This window comes from Muscardinus avellanarius, assembly GCF_963383645.1.
Source record: "Muscardinus avellanarius genome assembly, chromosome: 13".
In the NCBI taxonomy this organism is placed as follows: domain Eukaryota; kingdom Metazoa; phylum Chordata; class Mammalia; order Rodentia; family Gliridae; genus Muscardinus; species Muscardinus avellanarius.
In genome coordinates, this window is record NC_137799.1 from 69,904,065 (window position 1) to 69,918,682 (window position 14,618).

Genomic DNA, 14,618 nt, shown 5'->3' on the forward strand with positions numbered 1-14,618 from the left:
GCTAGAGGATAAGCTGAGTTTGTCCTTCATGATGAATAAGCCATATTTTCCTGAATTGGAGTGATGCTGATGGTGATACCAGTCAACTCAATAATCCCGGATCCTCACAGTGCACCAATCAAAGATGAAGAAGACAGAATTCCTACTCTTGAACAGGCTGGCATTTCATAGACTAGATAAAACTGGGATACAAGAATAAGCTAAGTGCTGTAAGAGAGGTGCAGAGTGCTATTGAATGAGTGAAGTGAGGAAAATATCACGTGCTAGTTGGGCATTCTGGAAAGGTTCCATGGAGGTGGCAGCATTTGAAGTGGGCATTGGTAAATTAGATGGGAAAATGTATGTATCATTTAGAGAAATCCAACTCTTCTATTTGATATCCCTACCACCACCATAATTACACATTCTTGTTTTGATATTTTAGCATAGTTTTACAAAATATTAATATTGAGGGACATCAGTTAAAGTGTATGTAAAAACATTTTTATGGCAGAATGTCACCATTTATAATAGTCTCACTAGCATTTTTGTTTTATTTATTTTTTTGGTACTAGGAATTAAACCAAGGGGTGTTATTCCTTATCCTTCTGGCGATACCCCCAGCCCTTTCAGTATTCTATTTTGAGACAGGGTCTTGCTAAGTTGCTGAGAGTCCAAGTTTTTTTTTTTTGTTTGTTTGGTTTTTTTTTTTTTTTTTTGGTACTGGGGATGGAACCTAGGGGCATTCTACCTCTGAGATACACCCCCAGCCCCATTTTTTATTCTTTATTTTGAAACAGGGTCTCACAAAGTTGGAAAGGCTCTCGCTGAGTAGCTAAGGATGTCCATGAAACTCGATCCTCCCTTATCAGCCTCCCACATACTGGGATATGTGTGCACCATCACTCCTTGTGAGTCTAAGTTGCTGAAGATGGCTATAAACCTACTGACTTTTCTTCTCTTTTACATATTTTCTCTCTTCCCATGCTAAATGTTTTAAACTATTAATCTACCCAAGGCACAAAAAAATTCTTAAGGAGAACAAAGTGCTAAAAGCACTAAAAAATGAGTTTTCCACGGTTGTATTTCAGGCCTTCAATTGAGCATGATTATTTTGACCGGGGACATCTTCCAAGTGTCACCTATCTTTGTTAATTTTATCTAAGTCATACAAACCCAGTTGAATCTCAGTATCTTTATAGGTAACATGGAGATATTGTGAGTTGCCTCACACAGACTATCATAAAATGTGGTCTGTACGGTTTCTGGGACACACAAGCAGGTGAAACAAAGTGTTTTCCATTTCTTTCTGCTCCTCTCTCAAGTGACTCTCCAATAATAGCAGACACAATTAGTGTCATTAACTTGATGTTCAAGGACAGTCACATCCCTTCAGTTTCCCATTTATCATCTGAGGCTCTTTCTGAGCACAGTTGTATAGGTTTTCTCTGAACATATCTCACTCTCTTTACATTCTCTAGGAACGTAAGAGGCTACTTAATAGTTACCAGGCTTTCAGGCACAAGAGACCCAAAGGTCCTGTACCCTTACTACTTGGTCAACACCTTTGTTTACTATTGCTGCCAGTGCTAATGGCATTGCTATTGAAACTAATACCCCGCTGTCATACTTATCTTGATTCATTCTCCACTCCTTATAAAAAGAATAAGTCTATTTAGCTTATAGTTCTAGAGGGTCAAGGATATGGCACCAGTTTCTACTCAGAACTGGTGAAGGCCTCATGATATATGTAATTACAATGGCAGGAATGTGTGTGTGTGTGTGTGTGTGTGTGAGAGAGAGAGAGAGAGAGAGAGAGAGAGAGAGAGAGAGAGAGAAAAGAAGAAGAAGAAGAAGAAGAAGAAGAAGAAGAAGAAGAAGAAGAGAAGAAGAAGGAGGAGGAGGAGGAGAAGAAGAGGAGGAGGAGGAAGAGGAGGAGGAGGAGGAGGAGAAGAAGAGGAGGAGGAGGAAGAGGAGGAAGAGAGGAGAGAGAGATTTCACGTGGCAAGACAGGGAGCCAGAGGGTGACTCAGGGGTTAGGTTTGCTCTTTTATAATAATCTTTTTGTAAGAATTAATAGGTGGGAGCCCAGAAGATACTGCCCTCATTACCTAATTACTTCCTACTATGCTCTATCTCTTAAAGGTCCACTACCTTTCATATTCCTTCACTGAGAACCAAGCTTTCAATCATGCACACTTGAGGGACAAACTATAATAGAGGTCTATGGCAGCAGTCATTGCTTAATTTTACATGGCACTTTGCCATCTTTGACATGCTTTCACTTTTATTATAGTCAACTTTTCTTTGGCAGTCAATCCTAATACCAACCAAATAATGAAAGTTATTTCTTACTCATTTGATATCTTTTAATTCTCTGTGCAACTTGATAACATACCTTTATTCAGTCTACATTCTCTGCTGAGATAAACTTTCTTTTCCTTGTTTGCTTAGTGAACACTTACTTATTCTTTGACGGCTCAGCATAAGCATCATATACCTGTTCTCAGCATTATTCTATTGAATTATTCTATACTACCAGCTATGGTTCCCTTAGCCTAACAGGAAGTAGATATACTTCATTTCCTTATTCTTAGCAGGTACCAGGAATAGAAAAGGCACTCACTGACTGTTTGAGGAACTAGTGAATAAAAATTGGTTGTGGCTGGAATGGTCTGTATTTTGTGTTAATGTATATTTTGTGTTAGCTCCTGAAATCAATAGACCCTCATTCAGGATATCAAACAAAAGAAGAACCAGACATCTTTGTAATTTAGGTTTATTGGAAAGCAAGCAGTTTTGAGAACTAAACCTTGATCCTTGGTGAGTTCTTCCTAAAACTGGAAAATATATATTTTGTATTATAAAGACTTCTTAGGAGTAGGGAGGAGTTTACTATGTGGTTGAAACATCTGCTTAGCCTCCAGCAGCATGTGGCAATCCATGGGTTTAATGAATTATATTTTTCCTTTAGCCTAAGATGTGGCCAGTTGCTCAGTAACTTCCATTTAGAGGCTCATTAACTTTTTCTCTTAAGTAGTTATTTGCATTGTGGGTCTTATTCTATCCTCTAGTAATTTCAAAGTCTCTAGTTTAAGTTCCAGGTATTTGATCCATCTTGAGTTGATTCTTGTACTAAAGGAGTGGTTAGGGTTTAATCCCATTTTTCTGCAAATGGATAACCAGTTTTCTCAGTACCATTTGTTGAAAAGGCTTTTATCCAGATGTTTGTAGAACCTTTGTTAAAAATCAGTTGGTTATAAGTGTGTGGATTTGTTTCTGTTTCTTCTATTCTGTCTCATTGGTCTAAGTTTCTATTTTTGTGCCAGGACTACTGTTTTTACTACTATAGATCTGTAGTATAATTTGAAGTCTGGTATTGTGATGCCTTCTGAATGGTTATTACTTAGAACTGTTTTCACTATCCTGGGTCTTTCATTTATCTATATGAATTTTAGGACTTATTTTTATAACTCTATGAAGACTGAGATTGATATTTTAATAGGGATTACATTGAATCTGTAGATAACTTTTGGTAGAATGGCCATTTTGATAATATTAATTCTCCCTATCAAAGAGCATGTAGAACTTTGATCTTGTAAGGTTTCTTCAATTATTTATTTAGTCTTTTATAATTTTCATCATATGGGTCTTTTAACTTCTTGGTTAGATTACTCCTAGTTATTTTTTGGTTTGGGGGGTATTATTGTGAATAGCATTGTTTTCCATATTTCTTTTTCTTTTTCCTTTTATGGTTTTTTTTTTTTTTTTTTTTTTTTTTGTGGTACTGGGGTTCCTGGAAACACTTCTACCACCAGGCTACACTCCCAGACATATTTTTTAATATATATTTTTATTTGGAAACAGGGTCTCCTAAGCAGCTGGCTTCGAACCTGCATGATCCTCCTGTCTCCACCTCCCAAGCGCGGGGATTACAAGTGTGCACCACCACACCCAGCCTCAGATTTCTTTTTCAGTAGATTCATGGTTGGCGTATTGAAAAGCTACTGATTTTTTTAACTTGATTTTGTATTTTGCTACTTTGCTGGATTTGTTAATTAGTTCTAGACATCTTTGGGTTGAGTAATTGGGTCTTCAAAATACAGGATTATATCATCTATAAATCAAGAAATGTTCAGTTCTTTGTTTCATATTTGTATTCCTTTGATTTACTTTTCTTGTCTTATTGCTGTGACTAGAGTTTCAAGTATTATATTGAAAAGGAATGGTGATAGGGAACATCTTTGTCTTGTTTCTGATTTTAAAGGGAATTTTGCAGTTTTTCCGTTTTTCAATATGATGTTGGCTTTAGTGTTTTTGTATATTACCTTTATGATTTTGATGGAAATTCTCTCTACCAATTTCCTGCAGTGTTTTTTTAACATATATGAGTGTTGGATTTTGTCAAATTTTTTTAGCATCTTTTGAGATGATCATGTGACTTTCATCCTTAGTTCTATTTATTTGGTAAATTACATTACTTTTTTATTTGTACTCTCTTCCTTCTCAACTCCAAACATCCTTCAAATTTTCTTTTCCTATTGATCTACTCATTTTCTTCATTTTATTCTGCTATTAACTTTTGACTCCTTTCAACTTGAATGACTCAACCCAGCTTCAGTGCTTATTCAGTCATCACTCCTACAAGAAAAAGATTATAATTGAATCCTTTTTTTTTTTTTTTTGGTGGTACTGGGGGTGAAACCCAGAGGCTTTCTACCTCCAGGCTATACTCCTAGACTTAATTTTTTATATTTTGTTTGGAAACAGGGTCTCACTAAGTTGCTGAGAGCCTCACTAAGTAGCTGAGGCTGGCTTTGAATCTCTGCCATCCTCCTATCTCAGCCTCCCAAGCACGGGGATTACAAGCGTGAGCCACCACCTGGCTATGATTGAATCTTTTCAACACCAAATTCTCCCTACTAGATAGAGAAGAGGAAGCAGTGAATATATCATTGATTACTATTTTGTCAATCCTCATAGAAAACTATGTTAATATCATTATTGTTGAAGCCTGACTCCTGGCTTTTTTCCATTTTGCTCATTTTATGTTATTCAGTTTGTTAAAATAATAATTGCACCATTGTCTTTATATTTTACTCCATCTATATAGGTGCTGCCTATCTCCTAATTTTCCAGTGGCCATTTCTAGGAAACACAGTAATAAAATAGACTGTAGTTGCCGGGCGTGTTGGCACATGTTTGTAATCCCAGCATTGGAGACTGAGACCAGAGGATCGTGGTTCATGGACAGCTTCAGGTACTTAGTGAGGCCCTCTGCAACTCAGTGAGACCTGGTTTCAAAATAAAGAATAAAAAATAGGGCAGGGGGTGTAGCTCAAAAGTCTAATGTCCCTGGCTTCCACCCCCAGACTTGCAAAAATAAATAAATAAAAAATAAAATGGAATGTAGCCCTACCTGTTTCTAAATAGAAAAATGTGGAGAGTCAGTCAGCATAGAGTTGGCATATATAAAATATTACTAGATAATAAGTTCTATCCTGTTCAGAAATTTGTGTGAAAATATTTTAGGACCCATACTGTAGACTGTGTATGATATCTAATATTCTTGGTCAGCTAGTGGTATGGCTATTCTGTGGAGATTGGACTTTTGCATTTGCATAGGACAAAAGGAGAGGAAGGTATATATTGGAAAAGTAGAGAAATTTCGGTTAAAAGAAATAAAGGAAAATGTCTTAGCTTCATCTGATTATATTTTCCATATTTACCTTTTTACATCTGTAAACAAATAATGCTGCATATTTATATGAAGATATCACTACAAACCTCACTAGTATATATAGGGAGTGGGGAGCAGATTGGGGTCCAGAGGAAAACGCACAGAAGTGCTGTGCCCACATATATTTGTATTACTTTGAACTTAACTATGATGTATAATTACAACGTGCCAGAAAAAGTCTAAAAGAAAAAACAACACGAAAAAAATAAACCTAAGAAAACAAAAAATAAAATAAAATGGATAAATGCTCTATTTCTTAGTGTGACTTTGGATGTTCTGACAGATGAGACTGAGGGAGAGGCTAGAGTAAGGCAGCAGATTTATCATTATTATCATTTTCTTTGAGAGACTTCTGGAAGAACAAGTGGCTTTCATCAACCAGGGAACAACAGACTTTGGGCTTTCTTAAAGTCAACTAAAGTTTTGCACATGAACTGATTCTCCCTATTACTTTGCTGCTACCAGCAGCTCAGGCCTTGGCCTTTGAAAAAGTAGCAAAAAGGATTGTTGATGACAGGCAAGTTCAAAAGCAGTGTGGCGCTAAATACACAGAAGCAGCCAGCCTAATTGGGTCACTAAAAAGATGAAATGAGTTGTTCATAGGAGGGGATGACAGTGTTCTGCTATTGCAGTTGTGATGAGTAGCCATAGTAGCAATGACAACTTGATACAAAGATGGACACCCTGTACCTTAGTATAGTGTACACTGCAAAGTATTTCCACCACTTCATTTCTCACCAGTGGAGTGGCGTTTTCTGGTCTTAGATCTATGAGGGCTCTAAAATACCTTCCCTTTGTATTCCTTCATATTTTCTCATGTAAATTCCTTATATTTAAAGAGATACAGCTGGACATGGGGGTGCATGTCTGCAATCCCAGTACTTCGGAGGCTAAAACAGGAGTATTACAGGTTTGAGGCTAGTCTCAGCAACTTAGCAAGACCCTGTTTCAAAATAAAAAGCTAAAAAGAGCTGGAGGTGAGGCTTGGAGTTATAATGCCCTGGATTCAATGCCCAGTATCAAAAAGGGGAAAAATAAAGACACATTTCCCAGTTGATAAAACATTTTGCCCCAAAGTAACTACCTTTAATCTTGATCCTGTTCAGTAACAGAAATAATTTAGAATGTTTCTTTTATATACTAGCATGGTTAAAGGACAGGAGAGAAAATCAACATAAGACGTTATAAAATTAGCAAACAATAGCATTGGAAGATGTTCATTTCTATAAATAATTTAAAAAATGATAATAAAATAACAACTGTATTTGATACAGTAATTCCTCAATAACTATTTTTGAATGAAGTATGAATAAATACCAATAAGTGAATAACTGATGGGGTGTGTCTATACAGCACCTAAGAAGATTCGGCCTGAGCGGCCTACGGCCTAAGGCAAAACTTTAAGTAAAGTGATGCAGCAAAAAACAGTCAAGATGGCGCCTGGAGGAAGCTAGGAAGGCGTGGTTTCCCCATTCACTATGGGTGGGGAGACTAAGCGGTTTTTCCCTTTCTACCTTTAAAGGAGCTTTCCGCACACATGAATGGCTCATGTACTGGCCTGGGATTGGCTGTAAACTACGTGCTAGTGATCTTTATCCCGGATAGGCTAGGCTATTCCTCATGGAAATTCCCCTCGTGGCTTGGTACTATATAAAGAACTGCTTGGAGAGAAATAAGGGAGATCCTGCTTGACTTGACTCCCGGCTCGTGGGTTTGTGTTCGAGTCGTCGGTACTCATCATCTCGCCAAGCCCTGTCAGCTGTTGGGCAGGATTCCCAACAGTCTGGTGCCCTGTGTGAGGACCCCCTCTTCACCCCCTAACGAAAGAAATCGCTGGCGAGCAATCGGTCTTCGGGTGAGTATCCCCCGTATATTAATATGGGTATTAATATGGGGAAGTCCAGTTCTAAACCTGACCCTGCCCTAGAATCCCTTCGACTCGTTCTCAAGAGCCGAGGACTTAATCTTGCTGATAACCAAGCCACCCAGGCCTGGGGGTACCTTCTAAAAACTGCCCCATGGCTCCCTGAAAGTAATCTTTATGATTGGGATACCTGGAATCAAGTTGAGGGGCTGGTTAGGAGAGCCCAGACAGAGCAAGGGGAGATCCCCCCCCTTGCGGTTCTCCCCACCGTCTCCGCGCTTAAAAGTTGTTTTCCCCCGCAACTCCTGGAGAAACTCGCTGACCGTATCCCCAAGCCAGCGAAAAAGGGGGCTGCCGAGGATACACCCCCCTCTGGTCCCGAAGCCCCTAAAAAACCTCCCGATCCCTCCCATCACTTTGGGGACGCCAAGGACTCCTCACAGTCCCTTTCCCTGACAAATTCCTTCTCCATACCCTCTGCTCTGCCGCTCTATGCTGACGTAGGGAGAGCCGGAGGAACTGTGGGCCTCTTTCCCATCAACGTCAACCCGGGAACAAACCACCCAGCCACCTGGTACCCCTGGGAACCGCAGGATCTTAAAGAGCTCCGAAAGGCAGTGGCGGAGGATGGTCCCAATTCCCCCTGGGCAGATACCCTAGTGGAAGGGCTGGCCCATCAGGCTTTAGTCCCCCGGGACTGGAGAAACCTAACCAAGGCAGTTCTCCCTGGGCCGCTCTTTATGAAATGGATGGCCTATTACCAGGAGGAATGCCGAATCTTGGGGGAAAGAAATCAGAATGCCAATCCCGCCATCCCCTTAACCTACGGCATGCTTACGGGGATGGCCGAGCCACATACCACAGGCCTACAACAGGCGGCCTTGCCCCCCCCATACCAGGATCAGGTTAGAGCAGTGGCACTGGCGGCATGGAGGAAATTAGATGATGGGCCCACTGAGGCCCCTATTGCGGCAATCACTCAAAAGCCCGGTGAGGATCTACCTACATTTATAGAGAGAGTGTATAACAGCCTTAAGAGGAAGTTTCCGGCTGGTCCATTAAGAGACAAATTTGTTAAAATGCTTGTGTGGGACGGGATGACAGCCGACCATAGGCTGGCCTGCGCAGGTTTGAAGGGGCATACTTTAGAGAGATGGATCGTGGCCTCTCGGAACGTTGGCTCTATGAGCCATCAACTTCAAACTATCAGAGTTGCGGTAAAGGAAGGGCAACGGGAGGGCCTACAGACTCTGATACAGGCAATGCAGCAATCAAGGGTTGCCCCCCCAGGTGTTTCAAATGCGGAAGGGAGGGCCATTTCCGCCGAGAGTGCCCGTCCCAGGCTACGCCTCCTATGGGAGGCGGGAAGAAAGGGGAAACTCCCCGGAAGCCCTGCCCCAAATGCCCTAAGGGTTTTCATTGGGCCCGGGACTGCCAGTCTAAATTTAACTTAAAAGGAGGAGCTTTTAACCTCCCAAGGGGGCTTCCCCCAGTCCCGGTAAAAAATGGGTTAAGACCCAAGATGGTCGTCACAATTGGAGATAAAAATTCTAAATATTTAATTGATACTAGAGCTGATCGAAAGCGAATCGGGTTCAGATCCCCAAATCCGAAGTGGCAGAGATGGTCGCCACAAGGCATCCAGTGCGGTAACGCGACCGATCCCGGAGAAGCCGGCGGGAGCCCCGCGGAGAGTTCTCTTTTCTTTGTAAAGAGCAGGGCGCCCTGGAATGGGCTCGCCCCAAGAGAGGGGCCTGTGCCTTGGAAAGCATCGCGGTTCCGGTGGCGTCCAGCGAGCTCTCTCAGGCCCTTGAAAATCAGGGGGAAAGAGTGTAAATTTTGCACTGGGCCGCAGCAGGTCTCCAAGATAAATAGCCTCTGGCATGCTGGAACAACAGCAGTCGCACATGGGACAGTAGGTCCTAAGGAGATGGGCGAGTGCCGTTCAAAAGGGATGGGCGTTCAGAAGGGACGGGCAATGGCCTGCACAAAAGTTCAAGCCCTATCTATAAAAGAGGCCATGGATTTTCATAGATTAACCCATGTAAATTGGAGGGGATTAAAACACAAATATCCTCAAATCCCTAATAAGGATTTAAAAAGAATTGTTCGCACTTGTAAATCATGTCAACCCATCTTGCAACTACCCCCCCCTTCAATCGTCCAGAGTTAATATGAGAGGCCTATGCCCCAATGGATTATGGCAAGTGGATGTAACTCATTTTCAACCATTTGGAAAACTTAAGTATATTTTTGTTTTTATAGATACCTATTCCAGGGCTAATTGGGCCTCAGCTCATTCGGGAGAAAAGACAAAACATGCTATAAATTATTTTCTTCATTGTTTTGCTATTCTTGATATTCCTAAACAAATCAACTGATAATGGCCCTTGTTTTATTAGTCAACATTCCGTCTCCTTCCTACAATTATGGAAAATTATTCATACTACAGGCATTCCATATAACCCAAAAGGACAAGCTTTAATAGAAAAAATATAATCATACCCTAAAGGTTCAATTACAAAAACAAAAGGGGGAGTTACTACCCCCACATGATCAATTAAGAAAAGCATTATTAACCCTAAATATTTTAAATTTTTCAAAAGACTCCAACCTGTCCCCTTTTCATAGGCATTGGACCACAGAGATTCCCTTTTCCTCCATCAAAGTAAAATGGAGAGATCCCCTGACGGGAATGTGGAGGGGCCCAGATCCCCTCATAACTGCAGGAAGGGGCTTTGGGTGTGTCTTCCCCTATGATGATAAAAGACCACTTTGGGTCCCAGCAAGAGATATCAAACACCTGCCTACAATAACTGGTAATTATGATTCCAGGGAAGAGGAAATCCCTGAAATTAGTCCTTTGTTTTTTATTTTAAAAGAAGATAGTCATGAAAACCCTAATGTTCGTCATCCTGTCCCTGCAAATATGGTATAGTATGCCAGGCTTTGGAGACGCAGGTAAGGCAAGGGAAATATTAAATGCAGGCCTTTGCACCCTTGCCTCCCTGCTCTCTGATATAAATATTATCCTTGAGGAGAAATCAATGCCCATCCCCCCTTTTTTTGATTGGGGAGGGCGGAAAAAGGAGAGCAGTACAAGCCATTCTGCTCTTAATCGGCCTGGAGATTACTGCCAGAACTGCCATGGGTGTGGTAGGCCTGGAGATTATTGCCAGAACTGCCATGGGTGTGGCTGGCCTTGGGATGGCCTTTGAGTTACATAGGAGACTCCCTCCGAATAATTGATGGTGTTAAGTCTATCTCAGAAATTGTCTGAGACTTACAAGCCCAATTAGATTCCCTAGCCTATGTAATATCACAAAAAGATGGATATTAGATTTATTAACAGCCGAAAAGGGAGGCATCTGCTTGTTTTTGCAGGAACAAGATAAGATTAAGCAGCTCCAACATGATCTGGAGAGGTGGCGAGGAGATCTTCAGGAGGATCCTATCTCCTTGATTTTAAGGCCATTAAGGCATTAGCAGAATCAGTTCGCATGTATAGGGTTACAGCTTCCTTTACATTAGCCCAAGTGGAAGCTCTGGCTAGAAACTACATGACGCCAGGGGACTGGAATGGATTAACACGAGCGTGCCTCACCCCTGGACAATTTTTGGAATGGAAGGCCTTTAACATAGAATATGCCTCTGATCAGGCTGCTGCTAATGCTCTTGCTGGAAATCCTCAATGGGATCGAGATATGATTTTAGGACAAGGGCTACATGCCCAAAATCAAACCCAACTTCCTTTGGAAGTTTATAATCAAATAAATTTTTGTGCTATTAGAGCATGGAAATCCCTTAGGAGCTCAGGGGAATCTGCTGGTAATCTAACCAAAATTATACAAGATCCTGCCGAGCCGTTCGCAGATTTCGTAGCTCATCTCCTTGAAGCTACAAGTAGAGTTTTAGGTCCTAATGTGGAGGTGGCAACACCTTTGATTAAACAGTTAGTATCATGATGCTATTAAGGAAGGGCAAACCGCCCTCGAATTACTCAAAGAACAGAAATCTGAGGAGCATAAGTCAGAACGGGCAGTTAGTGAAGCAAAGGAACCTGTCCATTCCTCACTCTATCCAAATTTATCTAAATTTAAAGGGCCAGACTCCTCTTCTGATTCTTCTGATGAAAAAAAAGGTTCGTTAAAGAAACAAATGGCATGTGTGTCGATTCATTCAACCTCAAAAAAAATCCCATTTGCCTAAATTAGATCCGGACTTTCCTATGCCCTCAGGTTTACAAAAAATTCCTCCCTCGTGTTATCCTCCTGGGCCACCGCCATCCTTATCATCTTCCACTCAGGGATCTCATAATTCCTTTTGCCCTCAAGTTTGGTCACGTGTTAGAACTGAGCTCCCGTTGGCCTTTCCTATTTTTCAAAATATACAGGGCACTTGTTTTTATGAACCAGGATTGGCGCTCTGAATATGACCACCCCTCTCCCGCCTTACAATTTCCCCAGATGGGAAAAATTAAAGCATGTTGAAGGGCTGGTAGCCAATGACGGGTAAGATTCCCAGGGGCCATGGAAACCTAAGACAGGAAGTACAGCATGATCTGTACTATCCAATGACGGGTAATCCATGGTACTCGATGGGGACAACCTAAGACAGGCACAGTCCCGATCAAATAAAAGAAAAAGGGGGATATGATGGGGTGTGTCTATACAGCGCCTAAGAAGATTCGGCCTGAGCGGCCTACGGCCTAAGGCAAAACTTTAAGTAAAGTGATGCAGCAAAAAACAGTCAAGATGGCGCCTGGAGGAAGCTAGGAAGGCGTGGTTTCCCCATTCACTATGGGTGGGGAGACTGAGCGGTTTTTCCCTTTCTACCTTTAAAGGAGCTTTCCGCACACATGAATGGCTCATGTACTGGCCTGGGATTGGCTTTAAACTACGTGCTAGTGATCTTTATCCCGGATAGGCTAGGCTATTCCTCATGGAAATTCCCCTCGTGGCTTGGTACTATATAAAGAACTGCTTGGAGAGAAATAAGGGAGATCCTGCTTGACTTGACTCCCGGCTCGTGGGTTTGTGTTCGAGTCGTCGGTACTCATCTCGCCAAGCCCTGTCAGCTGTTGGGCAGGATTCCCAACAAATAACCAATGAAAATTTACAAGAATAATTTCAATACTCATAGAAAATGAAAATATGGTGAAATACATTAGTAATGGTAGTATATATTTTGTTTGATTCATTTTTACTAAATGAAAGTAGCTTTCTTGAGTTTATTGGTCATTGTAAAAATAAGTAGTAGCATATAAAATTTAAACAAGGTAAAACTCTATTAAGGGAAAAATTAAAAGGACCCTAAATCTCTCCATCTAAAAGAAACCACTGATGAAATTTTGTGAATATATTTTCAAACAGCATTTTGTGAGGGTGAACATAATATTAAATTATTACTGTGATATTATACATGCTGTCTGCAACCTGAACATGGGTATACTGTGTTTAACCAACCATGTAAGTGATGGACACCTAGCTCCTTTACATTTTCTAACTATAGTAAACAACTCTAAGGTCAATGTCTTTCAAAATGCATTCATCCACACTTGATGAAGTACATCCTGAAAAACAATGTCACAAGCTGCATATCTAGCAAATAATACATAAATTTAAATTTTTATTCACATGTATATAGTACATTCCATAAAAATAGAAATGTATAGTCCAAATAATGATCATATTATTCATTGTTTTCTCATAGTGTTATATATTGGATTTCAAATGTGCTCCCAAACCTCATACCTTATGTGTAGACCAATGTCCAAGTTTGAAGGTGGGACATGACTGGAGGAGGTGGTTCACTGAGACCATGGCCTTACAGACTGGGTTTGCCACTCATCCTATCTGTCTGTCTGTCTGTCTGTCTCTCTCTCTCTCTCCTCCCTCCTTCTTGCCACCATATCTGAGAGTGGCTTTTCATCATCATGTGCCCACCACTGTGGTTTCTACCTTGAAGCTAGGCAACCATGGACTAAACTCTGAAACTATGTGCTAAGTAAAGCATTCCTTCTCTAACTAGTGCTTGGCAGGTATTTTGGTCATAGCAACTGAAAAGCTGATTAAAATACATACCTTCTTTAGCATATAATATTGCCACCATATATTTTTAAAACTTTGACAATGAGAGATAAGATCTTTTTGTCTGATTTAAAATACTGAAGGCGCTTAATTTTTTTTTTTCAGTGCTTGGGACAGAACTTAGGGCCTTATACATGTTGGAAAAGGACTCTACCATTGAGCCACACCCAATTCTGATTCTACATATTGAGATTCTTTGTTTTCTCACTTCCCCACACCTCAATGGTATTTACCCTGTTTCCAGCCATCTATGTCCCTCTTACTTACTTTTGAATATAAATGATTATTATTTTTAGGGCTACTTGTTATGTTGGGGCTATTAAAAATTGTTATATATATTTAAAATATTTGTGCAATATATCATTGCTTTCAATTCAAGGGTATTTATATTTTTACATAATTAATTTTTAAAGTTTTGAATAGTTATGAATACTTCCTAGGTTTTATGACATTCTTAAAATGACCTTTATCATTCCCTATGGAAATTAAAAATAGAACTTCCATATGACTCAGCTATCTCTCTTTTGAAAGTATACCCAAAGAAAATGAAGTCACCACCTGAAAAGATACCTGCAATCCCATTCTCTTGCAGTCTTATTCACAATGGCCAATATATGAACATAGTCTAGATGTCTGCCAACAGAATAAATGATAAGATATTGTGATATATACATAATGAAATATTCATACTTTTAAGAGAAAGAAACCTTGCTACTGGTAACAACATGAATGAAACTATAGAATAATATTAAGTGAAAATAGAAAGACAGAGAAGTGAAAAATACTACATGAACTCACTTCTAAAATTTTAAAAAATTAATATTGAAACAGAGAGTATACAGGTGGTTTCCAGGGGTAGTGGGGCTGCAGAAATGAAGATATGTAGGTCAGAAGGTAATCATGATGACTATAGTTAAAAAATTGTATACTAGCTATTAAGATTTTA